At 53.6% G+C, this 21,500-nt stretch overlaps 1 pseudogene; it reads right to left on the bottom strand.

Annotated features, from left to right (window-relative positions):
• Positions 1-144: 144 nt before the first annotated feature.
• Positions 145-20,115, bottom strand: LOC112660615 (E3 ubiquitin-protein ligase makorin-1-like; annotated as a pseudogene).
• Positions 20,116-21,500: the final 1,385 nt, after the last annotated feature.

Below are 21,500 nucleotides of genomic sequence, written 5' to 3'. Positions count from 1 at the left end.
AGAATATTTTCTTAACATAAACACAAAACACTTAATCAAAATCCGGACAATATGATACAGGACAAGACTGTTCTCTAATCCCACAACCATATTCAAATGTCATCAATTGTTTCAGGAGTATCCTTTATTTATTTATTTATTTTTTTATTTTTGTAACTTTTTTTTAAACAGAGAAAAACGACACACTCCTTGGGGGAAGGTGAGGGATTGAGAAGACAGGCCCTGGGTAAAAATAATCACGACAGCACCTGGAGTTGATAGGCCTTCCTAGGAGAGACACGGGCACTGCCACACCAGCACAGGGGACAGCTACTGTCTGAGGCTCAGCAGACCAGTTCACATGCCACACAAAGCTGCTATAGATCCAAGTCATAAAAATCTTCCAGCTCATCATGAAACAAGTCCCACTCGTCTTCAGAGTCTGTCAGGTCGTAGTCCCCACCTGCAGCCAAAAGCATAAGCAACATCTCACCCAGCTCAAAGGTGACAACCTCCTCTTCTTCGTTGTCAAAGGGGTTGCTGTTCTCTCTTTCCTCAATGAGCTCCCAGAAGTGGTTCCTTCGTTGGGCCCAGTATCTGCTTGATGTTACCACTTTCTGTCTCTGTGGCTCCTCTCTACGGCCATCAGGGTACACATGCTTGTAAAAACAGTTCCCTCCAAATGGGCAGCTCCCACGTCCTTCATCAAAATGCACGCCTTGTTGCTCATTGCCTCCTTGTATTTCTGAATGAGTTTCTGCTTCTCTTCTTTCTCCTCCACCCAGTACTCACTTGGGATGACAAAGTTAGATGTGATCCGGCATTCGGGGCAGGACTTTATGATCTTGCTCTCAAATTGCTTAGCACTCCTCCACTTGCGAATACACCTGAGACAGTAAGTGTGGTTGCAGTTGGAGAGAATCCCAAAGCGACGCTCACTGGGGTTGGCTTTCTCATAGACCACCTCCATGCAGATCCCACACACCATGTCCTTACTGCGCTGGACAGCAAATGAGAGCTCCATGTCCTTCTCATGGGCCTCAATGCAAGATTTTATATGTTGTGATCTCGGCGGCATCCATTGGATGGAGGACCTGCAGCCCACACATGTCACACGAGTCTCCGTGGAGATATACACAGTTCTCCCCATACCGGTACTCTCCCACTGCAGCATAGGGGCAAAGCTGCTTCTTGGTTTCCACTGCTGTCTGTTCTTTCTCGGATTCTTCCTTGGTCACAGAGCCCTGTGGGGGTGCTTCAGTGCAGGAAGGGGCAGTACGGCCACAGTAGGGCTGCCCGGGAACAAACTCAATGGCATTCACCCAGTCTTCTGAACCTGCGCCGACAGTAGCAAAGTTTGAATTTCTGGACTCTGCTTCGCCCATATTCATTTCAACAACTGGTCCAACTCCCGATGAGAGACTTGAGGAAGCAGCAAGAGATGATTTTGCAGTTAGATCTGCAGCAGTCACTTCTTCCTGTTTCAATGGCTTGCTATGTTCATATCTGCAGCGGTCTCTGTAAATACAGTATCCTCGCTGAAAATACTTGCACACTACACCATAAGGACTGTCAGAGAGATCATGCGAATAGCGACAGTTATCTCCTTCTTTACAAACCCCGTGCATGAAATACCTTAGCTCCTAGTTTTTCTTCTTGCTTTTGGTATGGGTTGAAGTGGTGGACTCGGAGCTGATGTCCAAGAAAGAATTCTTAAGAGGTCTTCAGTTCAAAAAAGGTGGTTTTACCAAAACAAAGGGACTAGGTTCTTGGACTGAAAGAGCTGCGGCCCAGGAGTATCCTTTAAGAGCTATTTCTGTCCTGGTCTAGGATCCAGTGGAGGATTACATGTTGTTGGGTCCCTTTTGTCCAAGACATGATTAAAAAAAAAAGATTATATTTATTTATTCATGAGAGACACAGAGAGGGAGGCAGAGACACAGGCAGAGGGAGAAGCAGGCTGCCTGTGGGGAACCTGATGTGGGACTTGATCCCAGGACTCCGGGATCATGACTGAGCCAGAAGCACACACTCAACCACTGAGCCACTCAGCTGCCCCCAGGAGATGATATTTGAATGTAGCTTGGCGTCTTTGACCTCCCCGGGAGTAGAATCTGCCAGAAGACCAAGAGCCTCAGTGGGATAGGGCTCCACAGCTAGCCTACTGTTCTCCATGCAGGTGGAGATTTGGGCTTCTCAGGATACTTTTAAGACAACTACTAGTGGCTCAGGAAACACAAACCTTCAATTTCTTCAGAGAACAAGTAGTCTGCAGTGGGAGTTCTGGACATGGCACAGCAGCTTGGTGAAATTATCAGGGACCCAGACTCTTCTTGTCTTTCTGCTCAGCATCCTCACCATGTCCCCCAGGCAGCTGCCCACGCCCACATGTCATGTCCTAACACAAGTTGGTTCAAAGAGTGTGTATTTGTTTTCTAAGGCTGCCATAACAGGCACCACAGGCCAGGCAGCTTCAACAACAGATATTTATTTTCTTACTGTTCTGGAGGCCTGAAGCCTGATATCCAGGTGTCAGCAGGGCTGTTGTCATTGAGGCTTCTCTCTGGTGTGCAGATGGCCACCTTCTCCCTGTGCCCTCGCGTAGGTGTTCCTCTGTGCGTGTCTGGATCCTAATCTTTTCTTGTTATAAGGACCTTGTCAGAATGCATTAGGGAGAACTCATATGACCTCATTTCACCTCAATCACCTCTTCAAAGGCCCTGTTTCCAAATACAGTCATGTCTGAGTCCCTGGAGGTTAGGATCTTTTTTTTTTTTAATTTAAAGATTTTATTTATTTATTCATGAAAGACACAGAGAGAGAGGCAGAGACACAGGCAGAGGGAGAAGCAGGCTCCATGCAGGGAGCCCGATGTGGGACTCAATCCCAGGTCTGTAGGATCAGGCCCTGGGCTGAAGGCAGGCGCCAAACCGCTGAGCCACCCAGGGATCCCAGGTTAGGATCTTAATATATGAATTTAGGGGAGACTCAATGCAGCCCATAACAGGGAGAAGGGGACGATGACGATCCTCCTCATGTTTCTCTCTTGTCTGAGAGGACAATTATCCCCAGAAGTCCTGGGCAGACTTGAAAAAGTATAGACTGGGGCACCTGGGGGGTGCTCAGTCAGTTAAGTCTTTGCCTTCGGGGGATCCCTGGGTGGCGCAGCGGTTTGGCGCCTGCCTTTGGCCCAGGGCGCAGTCCTGGAGACCCGGGATCGAATCCCACGTCGGGCTCCTGGTGCATGGAGCCTGCTTCTCCCTCTGCCTGTGTCTCTGCCTCTCTCTCTCTCTCTGTGTGTGTGACTATCATAAATAAATAAAAAATTAAAAAAAAAAAAGTCTTTGCCTTCGGTTCAGGTCATGATACTGTGTGTTCTGGGTTGGAGCCCCGCATTGGGCTCCCTGCTCAGTGGGGAGCCTGTTTCTCAGTCCGCCTGCTGTTCCCCCTGCTTGTGCTGTCTCTCTCTCTCCCTCTGACAAATAAATAAATAAATAAAATTTAAAAAAGAAAAGAAAAGTATAGATTATTAAGTTGCACCTTTGAAGGGTGGAAATAGCCAGGAGGCCTGGCTCCCAATCCCAGCTTTGTTACCCACAGGCCGCTTGCCTTTGTGCAGCCTGCTTCCCTCCTCGCAGCCCTGTCCACCTGTAAGGTGAAGTGCATCTACTAATGACAGTAATAATAGCTACCATTTCTGGAGCTCGGTGTCATAGCAGGAGCTGGGACATCCTCTGTGCCTCCCAGCCCCTGGCAGGGGGTGCATGTCATGCAGGCACAGGACCCATGCACCTGCTGTGACCTGCTCAAGGGGCAAAAACACCACTCTTGGAAGATCCCTTAGGTCATCCACAGAGGGCTGAGTACCCCAGTTTTGATTCATGGCCCTGTGCACAAACATATGTGCAAAAGCATAGACTGTCCAAAGTATCTCTCCTGTTTTAAAACACTATCTACATGGAACTTACGTATGTGCTCTTCTGTGACTTCCTTCTCTCACAGTGTCATTGGCAAGGCTCCTCCACATTGATGCGTGGTATTGTCCTCTATGTTCACGGCTGTCCATACTCCACTGTGTGGCTATGATACGATTCCTTTCTCCTTTCTCCTTTCTCCTCCCTCCTGGGAGGATCGTTAGATTGGGTTGTTTTCAGGTGTGTTGTTACTTCGGGTGTGGATATATCCCAATCCTTTGATGCCGTGGAGAACTTTGCCCATGACCAGCACCCATCTCTTTATTAGCATTGCCATCTGCTGCCAAGACTCTTTCCGCTGTGTGTCTCATACCCGTCCCGACTGCTGTAAGGATTCCCAAGGAAATAAGCCCATCCGATGCGCCTTGGCAGCATTGCCTCTGTCTTGCTTCTCAATCCAGTAATTGTATGTGGCTCTTTGCAGATAACTATTGTTATCTATTTATCTATTGCCGCATTTTTAAAAACTATCCTGTGGGATGCCTGGGTGGCTCAGTCCATTAAGGTCTGGTCAGGTCATGATCCCAGGATTCTGGGATCAAGTCTCCCATCAGGCTCCTTGCTCAGCAGGGAGCCTACTTCTCCTCCTGCCTGCAGCTCCTCCTGCTTGTGCTCACACTCTCTCTCTCTGACAAATAAATAAATAAAATCTTTTTTTTTTTTTAATCGAAAAACTACCCTGAATTGTAGTGGCTTAAAACATACTGTATCCCACAAAACTTGGGTCAGGAATTTGTTTTAAGATGTTATTTATTCATTCATGAGAGACAGAGAGAGAGAGGCAGAGACACAGGCAGAGGGAGAGGCAGGCTCCCTGCAGGGAGCCCGATGTGGGACTCGATCCTGGGTCTCCAGGATCAGGCCCTGGGCTGAAGGCGGCGCTAAACCGCCGAGCCACCTGGGCTGCCCCTATCTGCTCCATGACATCTGGAGCTTCAGCCAGGACGGTTCAAACATTGGTGACTCGTTCTCAGCATGCAGTCTCTCCACTTGGCTAGCTAGAGCTTCTTCATGGCCTGACCTCAGGGTAGCTGGACTTTTTACCTGGTAGCTCAGGACTCCCATGGAGAGGGTTTCAAGAGACAAGAGGTGGAAGCTAATAATTGAAGCCCTGGAATTGGAAATGTAGTGTCCCTTCCACCATCTTCTCTTGTCAAGTAGTCACAGAGACCACCCCAGACTCCAGGGAAGGGGACATCTCTCTCAGTAACAGAGAATTTGTGGTCAACTTTAATCTATCACAACTTGAATTACCAAGACTCTTTAGTTGTGGGAGACAAAAAACCCACTTCAGACTGGCTAAAGGAGAAACACGAGAGGGGCTGTATTATTGGCTCATGTAACTCGAAAGTCAGGGACATGTATCGGCTTTAGGCACAGGGGTTTAGGAGTCCGGGGGGAGGGTTGGCCCTAACCCCAGGCTTCAGGGATGCCTATATGTCCAGATGCTGATAGAGCTTGCAGTGCCTCTAGCACCCATCTGTACCCTGGCTGTCACCCACAGCTGGCTTGACCCTTTCCAGGAAAGCCTCTCGGGAAAGGCAACATTTGGGCAGAGACCCAAAGTAAGGAAAGAAGCCATGTGGATAATTGGGTACAAGAAACAACAGGTGCAAATGTCCTCCGGCAGGCATGTGCCAGATATATTTGAGAGACAGCAAGGAAGCCATTTGGACTAGACTTGAGCCTACCAAGGGAATGAGGTGAGAGAGACAAAGAGGGAACTGATGGTGTGGGTTCCTCTGAGTGAGGCAGGAGCCCTGAGTAGGTGTGAAGTGGAGCAGGGACAGGGTCTGACTTATACTTCCACAGGATCCCTCTGGCTGCTGTGTTTCTGAATGGACAGAAGGAAACTGAGGGACTTCCACTGAGGAAGCTAGTCCAATAATCTGCACGAAATGATGGGGAGGCAGTAGCTGTGTTGATGCCAGGAGGTGGTCAGATTTGGGAATGACACATTGAAAGTGGGTGTGGGAGAGGGAGCGGGAGAGGGAAGGATGTGGCGGACCCTGGCTTACACCTGACTATCTTCTAGGGATTGTCATTGTGGCCACTTCCCTGCTCGCTCCTTCCCCATTACACCCCTCCAGTTAGTCCCTCCTGCCCACAAGGTGGCAGAGTAATTTCCAAAAGTAAACTTAACCCATCCTACCAGGGAAATTCCAGACTTTTTATTTCTTCATCTTAATAGTCAGACTATTTCTACATGATTCAGAAAATATATAATGAGCCCATTGAACCCATGATCCTGCCAGTAATAGAAATTTACCTTTTAGAAACAATTTGGTGGGATCCCTGAGTGGCTCAGTGGTTGAGCGTCTGCCTTCAGCTCAGGGCGTGATCCCAGGGTCCTGGGATCAGGTCCCACATCAGGTTCCCCGCAAGGAGCCTGCTTTTCCCTCTGCCTGTGTCTCTGCCTCTCCCTGTGTCTCTCATGAATAAATAAATAAAATCTTTAAAAAATAGAAACAATTTGGTTTATAAAGACAGAAATTGATTTAAAGTAAAAAGATTAACAAAATAGCACAGGTATGAAGAGATGTGACAAACAATTCAGAACATGGTAATGGATGTGACCTGGCTTTGGGGAGGCTTGCCATGCACCTGGGCCTCCCCCTACACCCCAGCCATTCTGAGTGGCTGCTTTCTCCAGAACATGCTGGATCCTTTCACCCTCCTGTCTTTGCACGTGCTGCTCCTCTGGCTAGCTCTCAAGTGTCACCTCTGAGGGTTTCTTTGCAAGTCATTTATTTTTCACATTAAAATTCGTAATCCATCTGGAATTTATTTGGATATATGAGGGGTCAATTTTATTTTCTTCCTGTGCCAGCACCAAGTATTTCACGATCTACCCTCCCCCACTGCCTTGAAATACTACTTTTGTCAAGTATTATATACTCTTCCACACACCGGAACCTATTTCTGGGTTCTCTCTTCTTCCCCATGGTCTATTCTTATGCCAACACCATGTTGATTTGATTATAGCAGCTTTACAGTATGTTCTTATTTTTAGTAAGGTGAAAACCCCGTGTCGTTCTTTTTCCAATTCTCCTTGGTTATTCCTGGGCATTTATTTTGCCATGCGATCTTTGAAGTCCATTTTACCTAGGTTTTTAAATCACCCTAAACACATTTAATTTGCATTTAGAAACTGTGGAGGAATCGACATTTTATGGCATTAAGTTTTTCCATCCAGGAACATGGCATGACTTGCTCTTATTTTTCAGGCTTCCAGAAGATTCAATTCCATTACGCCTTTAGACTTTTACTTCATATGCCTCATTTCCATAAACAATATACAGTACAGTTTTGTGTCTAAAATTATGCCATTTCTTTCTTTGACAAAGACATTACTTGCCTTGTACCTGCCCATACAATGTGACTGCAGCACGGCACTCCATTCAAAGAGCTTTCCACTGTTTATCCAATACCCTCAAGATGGGCCCTTAGTTTGCATTCAAAGTTTCTTTCTTTCTTTTAATGATTTTTTAAAAAAAAAGATTTTATTTGAGAAAGAGAATGAGTGAGAGAGAGAGCACAAGTAGGGGAAAGAGAGGGAGAGGGAGAAGCAGACTCCCCACCGAGCAGGGAGCAGGACTCGGGGCTCCATCCCAGGACCCTGGGACCTGACCTGAGCTGAAGGCAGGCACTTCACGGACTGAGCCATCCAAGTGCCCCAAAGTTTCTTTAAAAAATTTTTTTTCTTTCTCTCTCTCGCTTTCAATAATGCCCCATGACTATCCTTGCCCACGTCTCTTTTGTTCATGTGTGAGATCTCTCATATGGCTAGAAGAGGACTTGCTGGGTTGCGTGGCATTTCTATCTTCAACTCTCTAGGTGCAACCAAATTACCCTGCAAAATACTGAATACCAGTTTACACTTTGGTCAAGAGGGCAGGAGAATTTTTTTTTCTCTACATTCTAGTCAGCGATGGGAAACTTCTGTTCCAACTCTTCTTGCAAGGTTCTGTTCTTCTTCATCTTTATATTTTGTTAATATTTTTTTCTTTATTTATTTATGATAGTCACACACAGAGAGAGAGAGAGAGGCAGAGACACAGGCAGAGGGAGAAGCAGGCTCCATGCCCCGGGAGCCCGACGTGGGATTTGATCCCGGGACTCCAGGATGGCGCCCTGGGCCAAAGGCAGGTGCCAAACCACTGCGCCACCCAGGGATCCCCATCTTTATATTTTTTAACGAAATTTTTTTCCATTTTGGTTTTAATCTTTAGGGTTTTTATTAATCTTTACTTTTTTGTATGGGATATACATGTGAGTATGTGTGACTGTGTATATCTATCTCTATCTCAATCTCTGTATCTCTATCCATCTGTGGAGTTTCAACAGTAACCGAAGCTTACACAGTAGAAAGTCCTCTCTGATCCCTAACCCCAGCCACCCACACCTCTGTCCTTTTGTGTGTGCCAGCAATTGTTAATGATTTCTTCTGTTTTCCATCCAGAGAAAGTCTATAAATATGTACACAAACATCTTCTCTCCTATCTTCGTTTTCAATCAAATGGTAGCACACCACACTTACTTTTGTGCACTTTTAGTTTTCTGCTAAATCTATTTGGGGATCACTCAATATCCTTACTTCTCCTTCCTTCCTTCCTTCCTTCCTTCCTTCCTTCCTTCCTTCCTTCCTTCCTTCCTTCCTTCCTTCCTTCTTTTTTTCCTTCCTTCCTCTCTCTTTTTCTTCTTTTTCTCCCACAATAGCAGCACAACTATTCTATTTTTTGGTCGGATGACAATACTTTTACCATCTCTTTTACACAAACATCTTTTGTTTCTAATTATTTGCCACAAAGTATAAAGCTACAGTGAATGTCCTTACAAATTTCACAAGTGTAAGGGCATATCTATACCCCATAAATGGAATCATTGGTTCAAAGCATACATATGTTTGTAAATATGATAGTGTTACATTGCCTGTCCTACTCCAAAAGGGCATCAGTTGATGCTCCCACCAGCCTGTCTCCCCACTCCTGTAGGAACATAATATGTAATCAAATGTTTTGATATGGCTAATACTGATAGATATGAGATGGTATCTCAAAGTGTTTTAGGATTTATTTTCAAACAGCATTATGTGGTATAATTTACACCATAGAGTTTATTCATTTTAAATGTACATTTCGTAAATTTTAGCAAATTTATGAAGTTGCAACCATCACCACAATCTGATTTTAGAATATTTCTCTTCCCAAATCTTTCAATGTGTTTTAAATTTTCATTTCTGAGTGAGACTGAGCATGTTTTTATCAACCTAAGAGCCATTTCTAGTTCCTTTTTTTTTTTTTTAAGATTTTATTTATTTATTCATGAGAGAGAGAGAGAGAGGCAGAGACACAGGCAGAGGGAGAAGCAGGCCCCATGCAGGGAGCCCGACTCGATCCCGGGTCTCCAGGATCACGCCCTGGACCGAAGGCAGGCACTAAACCCCTGAGCCACCCGGGCTGCCCCATTTCTAGTTCCTTTTCTGTAAACTTTCTGTTCATACCCTTGGCCTATTTTTCCTCATATTTTTGTCTTATTAATTTGTAGGGACTCTTTATATCTTATGCTCTCAGACTAGGATAAGTGCCTCTCCCCCAAGCACCCTGTGTTTTCAATTCTTATAGGTTGGAATGAACAGGATCTCTTAATGTGCCTGTATCTCCACCACCCTGTGAGTTGTCTGCACAAGGTGACTATATCTGGTTTCATTCTATGCCTCCACCTCTCGGCATAGGACCTGACCCAGAGGAGGTCGCTGCGAATATACTTGCATTCAATATTTGTAAATATATGTTCTTTGCCCCTCAGAGTTCCCATCACAATTTGTGATGATGTATTACTCTGTGTAGTTATGTCTGACTGTTCCCTGTGGATAGGTACCATGGATGTTTTAGTCGATACTCTATACCCGGAGTCCAAAACACTATGGCCAAACACATTATTTTAAAGTGTTGATTGGATTAATTAATTAATTTATTATTAAGTGGTTTACAGTACCTGGATGGAGAAAGATATTGGAAATTCCATCAAAGGATACAGAGAAGGAAGGCTAAAACCAACATAGCCATGGCACACAGTATTTCTATGAGGGACACATTCCTGACCCGTAGGCCCCAAGTGGGTAGGGGAAGACCCTGGTGCCCAGGGGGCTGGTGATACAGGATTCCAGCATTACAATACCATGCAGGAATGTAGGCCCAGAGTATCCAATCTTCCAAATTTTCAAGAGAAGCTGGAGATGAAGTTCTTTATGTGGTATCTCCCACTTTGAAATGTTGGTGACAAGGATGCCTGGGTGGCTCAGTGGTTGTGTCTCTGCCTTTGGCTCAGGACCTGATCCTGGGGTCCTGGGATTGAGCTCTGCATCGGGCTCCCTGCATGGAGCCTGCTTCTCCTTCTGCCTGTGTCTCTGCCTCTCTCTGTGTGTCTCTCATGAATAAATAACTAAAATCTTAAAAAAAAAAAAAGATATGTTGGTGACAATGAGTCACTGCATGGGTCCCTGAGACTTGGATTGCCAGTTTTCTTTTCTTTCTTTCTTTTTTTTTTTTTTAAAGATTTTATTTATTTATTCATGAGAGACAGAGAGAGGAGAGGCAGAGACACAGGCAGAGGGAAAAGCAGGCTCCATGCAGGGAGCCGGACGTGGGACTCATTCCAGGGTCTCCAGGATCAGGCCCTGGGCTGAAGGTGGCGCTAAACCGCTGAGCCACCTGGGCTGCCCCTGGATTGCCAGTTTTCAAGGCCTGGATTACAAAACTCTTTTTAAATACACGCTTATGAGTAATTCACATAACCCTGGAGGGAGGTTTGCAGAAGCAGACCTGAGGCTCAGCGAAGGAAAACATCTTGCCTGAGGCCACCCAGCAAGAAGAGGGGTGAGTGTGTATGCTGGGGGGGGGGGAGGGGAGTCCTGGCCCAAAGCCCTGCCTTAACCCAAAATCCTCTCCAGGGAGGGCACTTCTGAGGGAACAGGGAGCTAATTCTCTGAATCTTTGGGCAAAGCCTCTTGCAGGGTTTGTCTCAAGTGCACCTGAGCAGGGTGAGACTTAGCCTCGTGTCTGATTTGCCCCTTCCAGCCTGCAGACAGGCTGGCTAGACTCCCACCTGGAAGCCCAGTGGGGCTGTGGCCTTCTCTGGTTCTACTTACTTCACTGTCCATGCTCCATGCATAAGCAATTAATCATCACCACCTCATGACAACTCGGGCATAATTATCTTGTATTTTGAGTGAAGTCTCACCCGGTGGCCCCGGCTTTCCTGGAGAGGCCATGGCTCCCTGAGAACACAGGGTGAGATGTGTTCCCTGCCCCAACAAGCAAGGAAGGCGCACCTTGCTCCGTGATCCTCTCTCCCTTAATTCCCAAGCCTCTCTGGACTTGCCGATGGGGCAGATTGGTGGAGCCAGGCGTCCTGATGCTCGGGTGAGCAGAACACAGGGGGAGGGTAGAGGGGAATGGTCCAACAATAAGGAGAGATGATAATGATAGCAGGGCCTAGTCTGGCCCACTTGCTCTGGCCTCCTCTTGTCCTCATTCGCTTGTTCCCAAACTTGCGCCTGATGCCAGACCAGTTGTCGCTGGAGATTCCAGCCCCTGGGCTATTGCTGGGGAACAAAACAGACTCCCTTTCTGCAGGACAGGAGAGCTGGCAAGTTGTATATACAGAGAGGAGACTATTTTACATCGTGCTAAGTACTCACTAGAAAAGAAATATATGGTACAGACCAAGAAAAATCTGAAGGCTCAGTTTTTCTCTGAGGGGTGACATTTGAGCAGAGGCAGCACACACTCTGGGTAGAGGGAACAGCAGACACAAAGGCCCTGGGGTGGGAATGTTTTGGCTTGTTCAAAGAACAGAGGGAACGCCCCTGTAGCTGGAGCAAGAAAGAGAGAAAACAGGTCTGAATGACCAGCAGAGGCTGTTACGGGTTCCAGAGGAGTTTGGCTTTTATACTAAATTCAGTGGACACAGTCTAAGAAAGGACTTATTGCCAACTAAGCTGGGTGACCTCTGGCAGTGTGCTAGGTCCATAATTTCCTGCCATCCATCTATCCTTTCACAAAACTCTTATGGAGCATCCGCGGGATGTCAGCCCAGCCCTGCGGACAGGGCAGTGACATAACAAAGCCCCTGCTTCTGGAGGGTCCGCCTCCTGGAGAAAGGACCCCTGCCCGAGCCCTTCTGGAGACTTGGGCTCCCGCGGCCGGCTCCGGGGACCCCGCTCGGGCACCGGTGGCCGCCAGGTGGCGCTCGGCGCCTGCGCAAGGGCCGCCGCTCGGGGGTCGCGGGGCCGGGACCGGACCCCGGCGGGGGGAGGGGCGGGGCCCGCGCTGCAGGTTGTGTGACTTTGGGTTTGACCTGCCTAGAGATGAGCTAATCCCGCCGTATAATAGACTCCGGGGAGATAGGGAAAATGGCTGCGGCGCTATCTGCGTCGCCATGGGGACCATCGCGCGCGCGGGCGGGGCGCGAGCCTGGAAAAATACAGCCTTTGTCGGCGGCGCGTGTCGCTCACGGCGCGGAGACCTCAGGCGGCGGGGCTCGGCGCTCTCTCCTCGGGCGCCCTGGGGCCCCTAGCAGGGCGCGCCTGCGGAGGCGGGTGCGGGCCCCTGGGTGTCCCCAAATTCCTCGGAGGACCCCTCTTCCTTGCACGCCCGCACACCCCGTTTTCTGTCACTTCCTCCTACTGTGGCGCCTCTCACACCCGCACACACCCTTCTCTCCCCGCTGGCTGCCGCTTCCCAAGCTGGAGAGGGGTCCCAGCTCGCGTGTCCTGAGCCTACACCGGCAGGCGCAGGGACAAGCCCCGACGACCGCCCCCCCCTGCAGAAACTCAACACACCGCGACCCCCCTGACGCAGACCCGTGCACCCCGAAGGCGCACACCGGGGTGAACGCGGACAGCTGCACACTCATTCACTCCTGGCGCTCACGGGTATGCGTGGATACACGCTTACGGACACCGAGTGGGGTGGGACACCTGCAGACACACCACACTCAGCAGAGTAACACACCCATGGCTGAATCTAAAGGTAGACACGCTCCCCGGTGGCAGAGGACACCACCTCCTGTGTGCACTCCTGAACAGCCTGGGCAGGTACAATGAGGCACTCACGATAAGCTCACCCACATTTGCACACACGGATTTGCACACCCACCCCTTCACGTGTCTACCCACCCCGAGTAACATGCATGCCTACACACGGGCGATATCCCTTCCTCTGTGCGCCCTCAAACAGCCTCAGCTGGGCCCTCTCTGGGCACTCACAGCACACACGCCCGCCCCGTGTTTGGGCGTGGGCTTGCACACCTGCACTTTCTTTAGCACGCTTCTTTGACACACCTGCATGCACTCCAATGCCCTTTCTTGTTCGGTGCCCGTCCACGCTGGCACACGCGAGAATGTCCATCCAAACATGCCGGGCACACCCGAGGGCTCACACGCGGGTGCCCCCGGCAGGCGGGCAAGCGGGCTGGCGGCGGGGCACAGGGCGCCCGGCGTGCCCCCCGCGGACGGCTATCTGCCTGCCCATCAGCGCGCGGATCTGCGGTGGTAAATGATGCATTCGATGGCGGGCGCATTTGTTGTGCGCGCTCTGAAAGGGCTCCGATAATCTGGAAGGCAGAGATAAGGAACACCATTTATTCCGCGGCACTTTGGAAACAATTCCCAGCCCTGTACAACCCCATTCTCGGGCAGCCTCCGGGAGCCGGGCAGATAACGATTGGCTATTCATTATCTTCGCCGGGAACAAAGATTAGCCGGCCGAGATGAAAAATTACCCCGGACAGCGGCGCAGCCCCACGCGGACCCCCCCTGCCCGCCGCCGCCCGCGCCTCGGTGCCCCGCCCGGCCCGCGGGCTCTGCGCTCACGCCCTCCGCCCCGCAGCCCCGCCAGCGGCCTCCAGCGCTCCTTCGCGCGGGTGCGCGGCACTGCCCCGGCCCCTCCGTCCATCTGTCCATCCCGTCCAGCCTCTCTTTCCGCGTCCACACTTGTCCCCTGACTGCCTTCCCTCTTCTCTCACTGCTCTCAGAGCCTGCCCCTGCTCCCTTCTGTCTTCTCATCTATTTTTGCTTTGTTTTCCTCTCCCTCTCCTCTGTATCTCTCCCTTGTCTCTCTGTCCATGTCTCTCTCTGGTTAACACTTTCGCCGCTTTTCTTCCCTTGTCTCTGACTCTGCCACTTCTAAGTTGTTTGTTTTTGTCTGTTCCTGCACGTCCTCAACCCACCCCTCCTACTGGTGTCTCTGCCCCTCTATGGCAGTTACTTTTTAAAATCTGTTCTTGGGTCTCCCTGTCTCGTCCCCGTTCTCTTTCTGTCTGGGTCTTTCCATTTCTGGGCCTCCGTGTCTCTCAATCTACCCCTACCCTAGAGGGCCTCGCATCAATGGGTCTCATACCCCGTTCCCTCTTAAGGCTGTGTTCCTGACTGCAGACCAGAGGCTGGGAGGCTCCAGCTGGCTCCCGCCAGCCCAGCCCAGCCCAGCCCAGTCCCGCAGAGAGATGACAGGTGGAGTGGAGCTGTAAGACCTGGAACCCCCCTCTGAAAAAATAAGAGAACTAGAAAAGGCCCACTAGACACTCAGGCCCTGCTGGGTTTGTGGGATCTGCTCTTGTGCCCCAGCCCTGGCTCCCCCATGCCCCTCCCCACTCAGGCTCGGGTGGTCCCAGCGCGGCCACCTCATTAGAGCAGTTATTCAGCATGGCGCTGGTGTCGGCAGATAAGCCTTATCAGTTCATCTCCCCCTCCCACAGACAGACAGTGCCTTCGAATGGCACCCCGGAGCTCCACTGGCCGCCTGCCCTGCCAGTTAGGGATGGTGGGTGATCTGGGAAGACACACATACTGTGTGTCACCCAGGAACACACTCCTCCCCAGACAACTGGGTAGAGAAACAGACATAGTTCAAAGACAGATTCATACACGCAGATGCCCGCACCCTAGGTAAACAGACACAAACACCCAACACATATCGGTTCATACATGGAGCTATACACAGTTACGCAGACATACTTGGTTACACTCTACACTGTCCATCCTCCCATAATCTGTTTGAAGATACAATGATACACACCCAATACCCAGTGCTGGTAAAGACACACACACACACACACACATACACACACCAATTCATAGACACAGGATACCAAGACACACACTGCTACTGACCCACATAGGGACACACACCAACTTATAAATAAATACTTGGAAATACCCACTTCCCATCATATGATTCATGGACACAATGATCTCACAGATACACAGCCACAGGGGACACACATCCAGTTTCACAGAGACCCTCTCCCACAGGCACTAATAGGGTCATGCGCTGAAACTGCCACATATAATACACAAGGGTCTCTCTCAGGGACCCACAAAACACAGATTCTCAATATACAAACTCTCAAGGACCCACAAGAAGAAATGGGCATACGAATACACTCAGTTTTGCAGACTTCCCATGTGCTCACAAACGCACACAGACACACAGGGGCACTAAGGATAGATATTCTCCTGCATGCACACAGCAAATACATATGCAATGCAGTCACTATCAGCATCAAAGAAAGACCCACAGATAGAAGATGCCCACAGAGATGGGGGGCTGGATACTCCTCTCTGGGACACACACTAGTTTTCCCAGGACCAGGGACTTCCAATCCTTCCAAAGCAAAGCACTTTCTCTTTGGGCCCAAGATCCCCAGGCCACTTACTCACTCCCTGGGCAGCTGGAATGGGACCAGCACCACTAACCACCGCCCCCCCCACTCCTCCCACTGTGCTGTGGAGGTGAATTTTGAGGTACAGACTTTGGAAGTTCAAGGACCAGATTCCCCTAGCTCACAAACCCAAAAGCAATCTTGACTGAAGACTCTCACACCCCAACTCCTCTGCCTAGCCTTCCAAAGACAAGCCCTCTACTCCCTAGCTCCCTACAGTGAGAGGGTTCCTTGGGGATGAGCCAGGGACCTGCCTCTTGCTCCACTCCTTAAATGCTCTGGTCTGCTCTGGAGTTGAGGAATTCGAGTCGGAGTATACTTGAGGAAGAGAGAGGCTATGTGTCTACATTTAGCCGAATCAGCCTGGAAGTAAGGGAGGTGTGTGAGTGTGTGTGTGTGTGTGTGTGTGTGTGCGCGCGCGCGCGCGCGTGCCCGCGCACACGCACGCCCTGGCGCGAGCGCCACTCGCCACTCATACCAGATTCTCAAGCTACATTTGGGTGTGAGCACGTGTGCATGCCAGTGTGATCCACATCTCCTGGCTGAGGATGTCCACGCAGCCACAGCTGTGTGCGCTAACGCGTGTGCACACATGTGTGCGTGCATGAGCGCTATTGGAAGCGGGTTGGAGAAGGAGGAGCAGGCAGCTGTGTACGTGTGTGCGCGCTTGTGGCCACGGTTCGTGAGGGTCCCCGGGGAGAGTCTCCAGAAAGATGTCCCGGACTTTCCAAACATACACCCTTGAGAGCAGGGGTGCTCATTTGTGCGCCCCTGCGAGGGCGGGAGTAGTCTGGAGTATGGGCGAGTAGGATGTTGCGCCTTGAGTGCCTCCAGGCCCTAGGCCTGCCGCCCGTCGGCTGGACCAGGGAAACGGGGAGCAGAGCTCAGGGCACCCTCCTGCCCCCCTGCGGCGCTCCCGCCCCCTCAAAGTGCTGTCGAAATAAAAAGCAGCAGCCGCTGCGGCCGGGAGAGGGGAGGGAGAGGTAGCGGGAGCGAGAGGGAGGTAACAAGGCCAGCGCCGCCGGCTCGCCGCTCCAGCCTCTACCTCCTGGCCGCCTTCGCCCCCACCCCAGCCGCCCCCGTCGGCCACCGGGCGAACAAAAGCGCCCGCCGCGCACCATGCGGCCACTCGGCGCGCCGCCCGGGCCCCGCTGGTGACGCCGCCAGCCCGCCGGGGTCCTGTGGGCCCACCTAGCCACACACAGGGCTGTGCGCCCCGCTCCGCTGCGGCCCCGTCCACCCGGGGGCGCCGCCCGCCGCACCTCGCTCGGTAAGTGCCCCCAACTCCGCCCGGCCAGGGCCCTTCCAGCCCCCAGGTTTGGCCCACCCGCCCCGTAAACGCCGTCCGCCTAGCCCAGTGGCCCCTGCCATGTGGCCTTCGGGATTCGCCCCGGTCCTGCGGGCGGCTCGAACCCCAGGTCATAGGGGCCTAATCCCGAGGGAGTATTTGCGGAGTTGAGGGCAGCAGGCCCGCCTCCGGCCTCTCGCTTTCCCATTTCTCGGATGCAGCCGTACACAGGCCGCGAGCCCGGGTTATCCCCAGTGCCTCGCCCCACCTCCTGGCCCCCGAGCTGGGGTCTTTGTCTCGGCCGCCCCCACCTCCGGGCCACGGCGGCGGAGGCGCCCAAGCCCGGCAGCCGAGCGGCGGCTGCACCTGCCGACTGGTCCCGTGCGCCGGCTTTGCGCGGCTTAACCCGCTCGCTCCTGCGTGCGCCCCCGCGCGCTGCGCCCCCCGGCCCTTTATCCTGGTGGGTGCGGGGGCGGGGGGGAGCGCCGGGTCTGCAAGTCTCCCCTCCTGCCCCAAGCCCCAGTCGGAATCTGTTTAGTGGGATTTCAATAAGAATGGGGCCGCCGCGGGCTCCGGGATCTGCCGCCGGGAGGCGTAGACGGCGGTCTGGGTCTGTCTGGACGCCGGGCATTTAGAATCCTTCAGCCGCGGCCAGGCTTGAACTCCAGGTTGCCCCGACCGCGAGGGGAAAGATCCGGCGTTCAGGGCCCCCGGGAGTGGCGACCGCTCCTTTCCGGGAAAACACGGAAGGAAATTCGTTGTTTTGGAAAAAGCTACGTCTCCCGGGGATCGGGAACATCTGGCGGTGAGCTCCGCGTCTACACAGGCACCTAGTGATGGGATTCGTTTATGAGTAGGCAGGATTGGAGAAGCAGGTAGGGCCAGTGCGGCTGCCCAGGCGTCTGGAGAGCGTTTCCCGGCCGAGCTGACAAATTGCAAACAAATTGCGTCTAACGAAACGGATTTACCAGTTGTCAGGCTGCGGGGCCGCCGGCACCCCGAGCCAACCTCGGCCTTCGGGAAGCCCGGAGAAACGCTGCCCGATTCTGCAGGTCTCAGCCAGGCTCCCGGGGCGGCCCTCAGGCTCGGAGGTGGGTGGTTAGAACATGATAAGGAGGAACACGATCCCCCAGGCTCCTGACCCAGGGTGGGGCAACTTCTCGACCACGGCCGGGTTTTACAATTCCTAAAGGCCCAGGAGACCGTATAGGGTGGGACAGCCATCATGGAGGCCAGAGGGGAGGGAGCCTTCACAGGTGGGGGGCTGGAAGTGAGCCCCAATGAGCAGAAGGGGCCGTGGGGACCCTGGTCCGGCGCTGCAGAACCCCTCAGGAGCACCGCCCGCAGGCCTGAGCACATCTGAGGCCTTGCCCTATGGGGACTGCTGAACCCCTCTGGCTAAGGCAGCCCCCACTTCCTCCTCAGTCCCCCCTCAAGGCCCATTGCCAGTGTGGGGCTGGGAGGTCGCTGAGTTGACAAATTTCCCCAAGGAAGGCAGCCCCTAAGCAAACTGGTTTCTTTGAATCCCCCCTCCACTGCCAGCCAATTAAATGCCCCTAGGGAAAGGTGGGAAGAATTAGGTTACAAAGACAGGACAAACTTACAGACCCAGAGGGGCTACCTGGGACCACGGAAGTTTAAACAAAGGGTGAGGAGGGAAGGGCCGGGTAGGATGGGGAAGACTGGGCAGCAGAGAGCCCTGACCCGGGCGGCCAGGCCCTGTAGACCCAGGCCTCGGATCCCTGTGCTGCCAGCTCCCGGGAGAAAGCATCCTGAGCCGCGGGGACCCATGCTTTCTTTGGGGACCTCAGGCCACTTGAAAAAGGCAGTTAGAAGATTCAGTTTCTCTGCTGCCCTTTCCCGGTCCTTCCTGAAGTCTCCTTCTTATGTAAGGAAAGTGACAGCTTCTCGGTGCGAGCAAAAGGCAGCACCCGCATAAGCAACAACCCTTGGAAATGAACAAAAACATGAAAAAGGGAATGCATCCCTCTGAAGGTGTTCTGAAGACTCTGAATCCTGAGGCTCTAAACAATAAATCTGCTCTTCTCGGGTGCAAGGATGCCCCCTGCAATCCTAGCCGATTTGGGGGGAAGCCCTGATCCTACCCCGCCGTTTGTTTGGGTACAAGTGATAGGATGGTCTCCGCTTTCTACTGGGCAAGATGCCTAGCTAGCGTCTGTCTGGCACACACGGACACTCATGATTGGAGTGGGGGGTGTTTTACTGGCCAGCTGGGCCCTCTCCTCCCTGGAGCCCCTCTTTTTGCTCCCAGGCGGGTTGGTTTCTGCGAGAGAATGCAGCAGTCCCGCGTCCAACGCAGGAGTTTCAATTATAGCGGAGGCCTCCTGCCCAGCCAGCTGCCTGCCTGCCTTTTGGAGGAAGGCAACCCCGGCTCTCCAGAGACTTAGAGGAGCTCCCCCGCCCGTTTTTTTTTTCTCTCTCTCTCTCTCTGTCTCTCTCTCTAGGCCAGGACTGCGGGAAGGGAGACTGGTGCGGATCTCCCGAGGCCCCTGCTCAAGCACTGCTTAACTGCCCTGCTAAGCTCCTCTGCCCGGCGATTTTCTGAGCCGCCGAGCGGGGTAATTAAATCCCCAGCGGAGGTCGGTTCTGCGCCGGGCCAGCGGGCAGCTCGGGGCTGCTGTTCAGGCAGGAGCCTGGCCTGGCTGGTCACCTCTATGCCAGCGGTGGCCCAGACGCTGCTCCAGAGGGACTTCGGGGTGTCCCAGAGGAGCTTTTAGCCAAATTCCGAATGATGAAAACCTGCAGACCCACCCAGAATGGGGGTCATTTGAACCATGCCTTTGGGGGAAATAAAGCGAATTACCTGTTTTCCCGAGGGCCTGGCGTGGCCACGTCCCTGCGAGCCGAATTGCGGATCGCAGCCCCACGGAAAGCTCCCGCTTGGCTCTGGCGTTCATGCCCCGGGGCCGGCAAGCGGCCGGCTGCGTCCTGCGCTGGGTCCCGCAGCCTTGCCCGACGCCGGGGATTGTCCCCGGAGCCGCGGTGTCTTTGATAAGCTCGCGCTAGGCTCCAGGTACGCAAGACAGGCTCGGGGCTCCGGCGATCGCATTTTACGCCTTGATGAAGAATCGTAAGCTAAATGCAAGGAGGAGAGACAGACGAACAGAGGCAGCGAGTCCGCGGCCAGAGCGCGCGTTGCGGGGAAGGAGAGACGGAAGGCACCGAGGCCAGTCACCTGCCCGCCCCGGCCGCGGAGGCCCGGCCGCGGCCTCGCGCTCCCACTCCCCGGCCCCGGCGCGCTGGCCCCGGCTGGCGCCGGCCTCCTTTCAGCGGAGCGGAGTTCCGAGAAGCCCGGGCTGGCCCGCGCGCCCGGAGTGGAGCCGAGCGGGAGGCGCGGCGGGCACGGGGCAGGAGGGTCCCTAAGCGCCGGGACGCGCTGGTTCCCAGCCAGAGGGGCTCCGCGCCTTCGGCCCCGCGTCTTTACCTGAGCCAGGGCCTCGGACAGATGATCGGACAGCGGAGGCAGAGGCAGGAGGCCCCTGGCCCGAGCCCGCACCCCCAGGCGCTGCCCGGAACTGGCCTGGGAGAGGGTGACTGGGGCGCGCCCGCGGAGCTGGGCCTGGCCGGGAGCCCCCAGAGCCGAGGGGACCGAGGGCTTTCCTCCCTCCTCGGATTATTAAAAAGTTCATTTCCTGGCGAATCGGGTGACGTCAGGGGCCCGGCGTCGCGGTGGCGGGGCCGCCCGGCCGGAGAAGCCGCCTCCAGTTACCCAATTACCGACTGTCAATCCCGCCGCCCCTCCCCCCACCCTCCCGGGGGTGGCCCGGACCCCCGCCCTCTCCCGGGTCCCGGACCCACCTGGGATCCCTCTGGGCTCCTACTCCGAGAGCCGTAGACTCAGCTCAGGAGAGGGGCTGCAGCGCGACGATTACTCCCCTTACCCCCGCACCTGTCTCAATCCCCCCAAAGTTCTTTGTCTCCGGCCCCCCTCCCGCCCCCACCTCCGCCTCCCTGGTCGGCCATAGGCTCCCTTGGAGCCTCGGTGTCCTCCGTCTGTACGACGGGAGAGAGCAAGGCGATTTGTGCTCGGCCGCTCCCCCGCAGAGCTGGGTCTCTGCACTGGAGGTGTGTGGAGAGCAGTTCCAGGTGACTTAGGGGAAGGAGTTCTCAGTGTACCGCCGCCCTCTCCCCAGGGGCCGCCCTAGGGACCCCCGGGGTGGGGGAGAAATGCCTCCTCTTGCCCGGAGGCGTCTCCTTCGAGCCGGCGCCGGCGCCAGTCCGGGTCTCCGCGGCCTCGCCCCAGGCAGTTCGGCCCGCTGGTCTGCGAAGGCCACGCCCGGGAAGGGGACGCCCCCTCCCCCTCTCGGGGGCCGCCGGCCAGGCCACCTCCACCCGGTCAAGCACAGGCCTAAGCGGCCTGTTGTCCGGGACCCAGAAGCCCGCTCGTGTGGCACAGTTCCTCCCCTCCTTGCGCCTGCTGCCCCTCAGCTGTCCCCCCAACAATCCCCTGCCCAGCCAGCGCCCGAGGCGGGGGAGGGAATGGCCGGGTAGGTAGCTGGGACTCCAACCAGCTG

This window comes from Canis lupus, chromosome 20 (genome assembly GCF_003254725.2).
Source record: "Canis lupus dingo isolate Sandy chromosome 20, ASM325472v2, whole genome shotgun sequence".
Taxonomy (NCBI): domain Eukaryota; kingdom Metazoa; phylum Chordata; class Mammalia; order Carnivora; family Canidae; genus Canis; species Canis lupus.
This window is presented reverse-complemented; position numbering and strand designations above follow the sequence as displayed.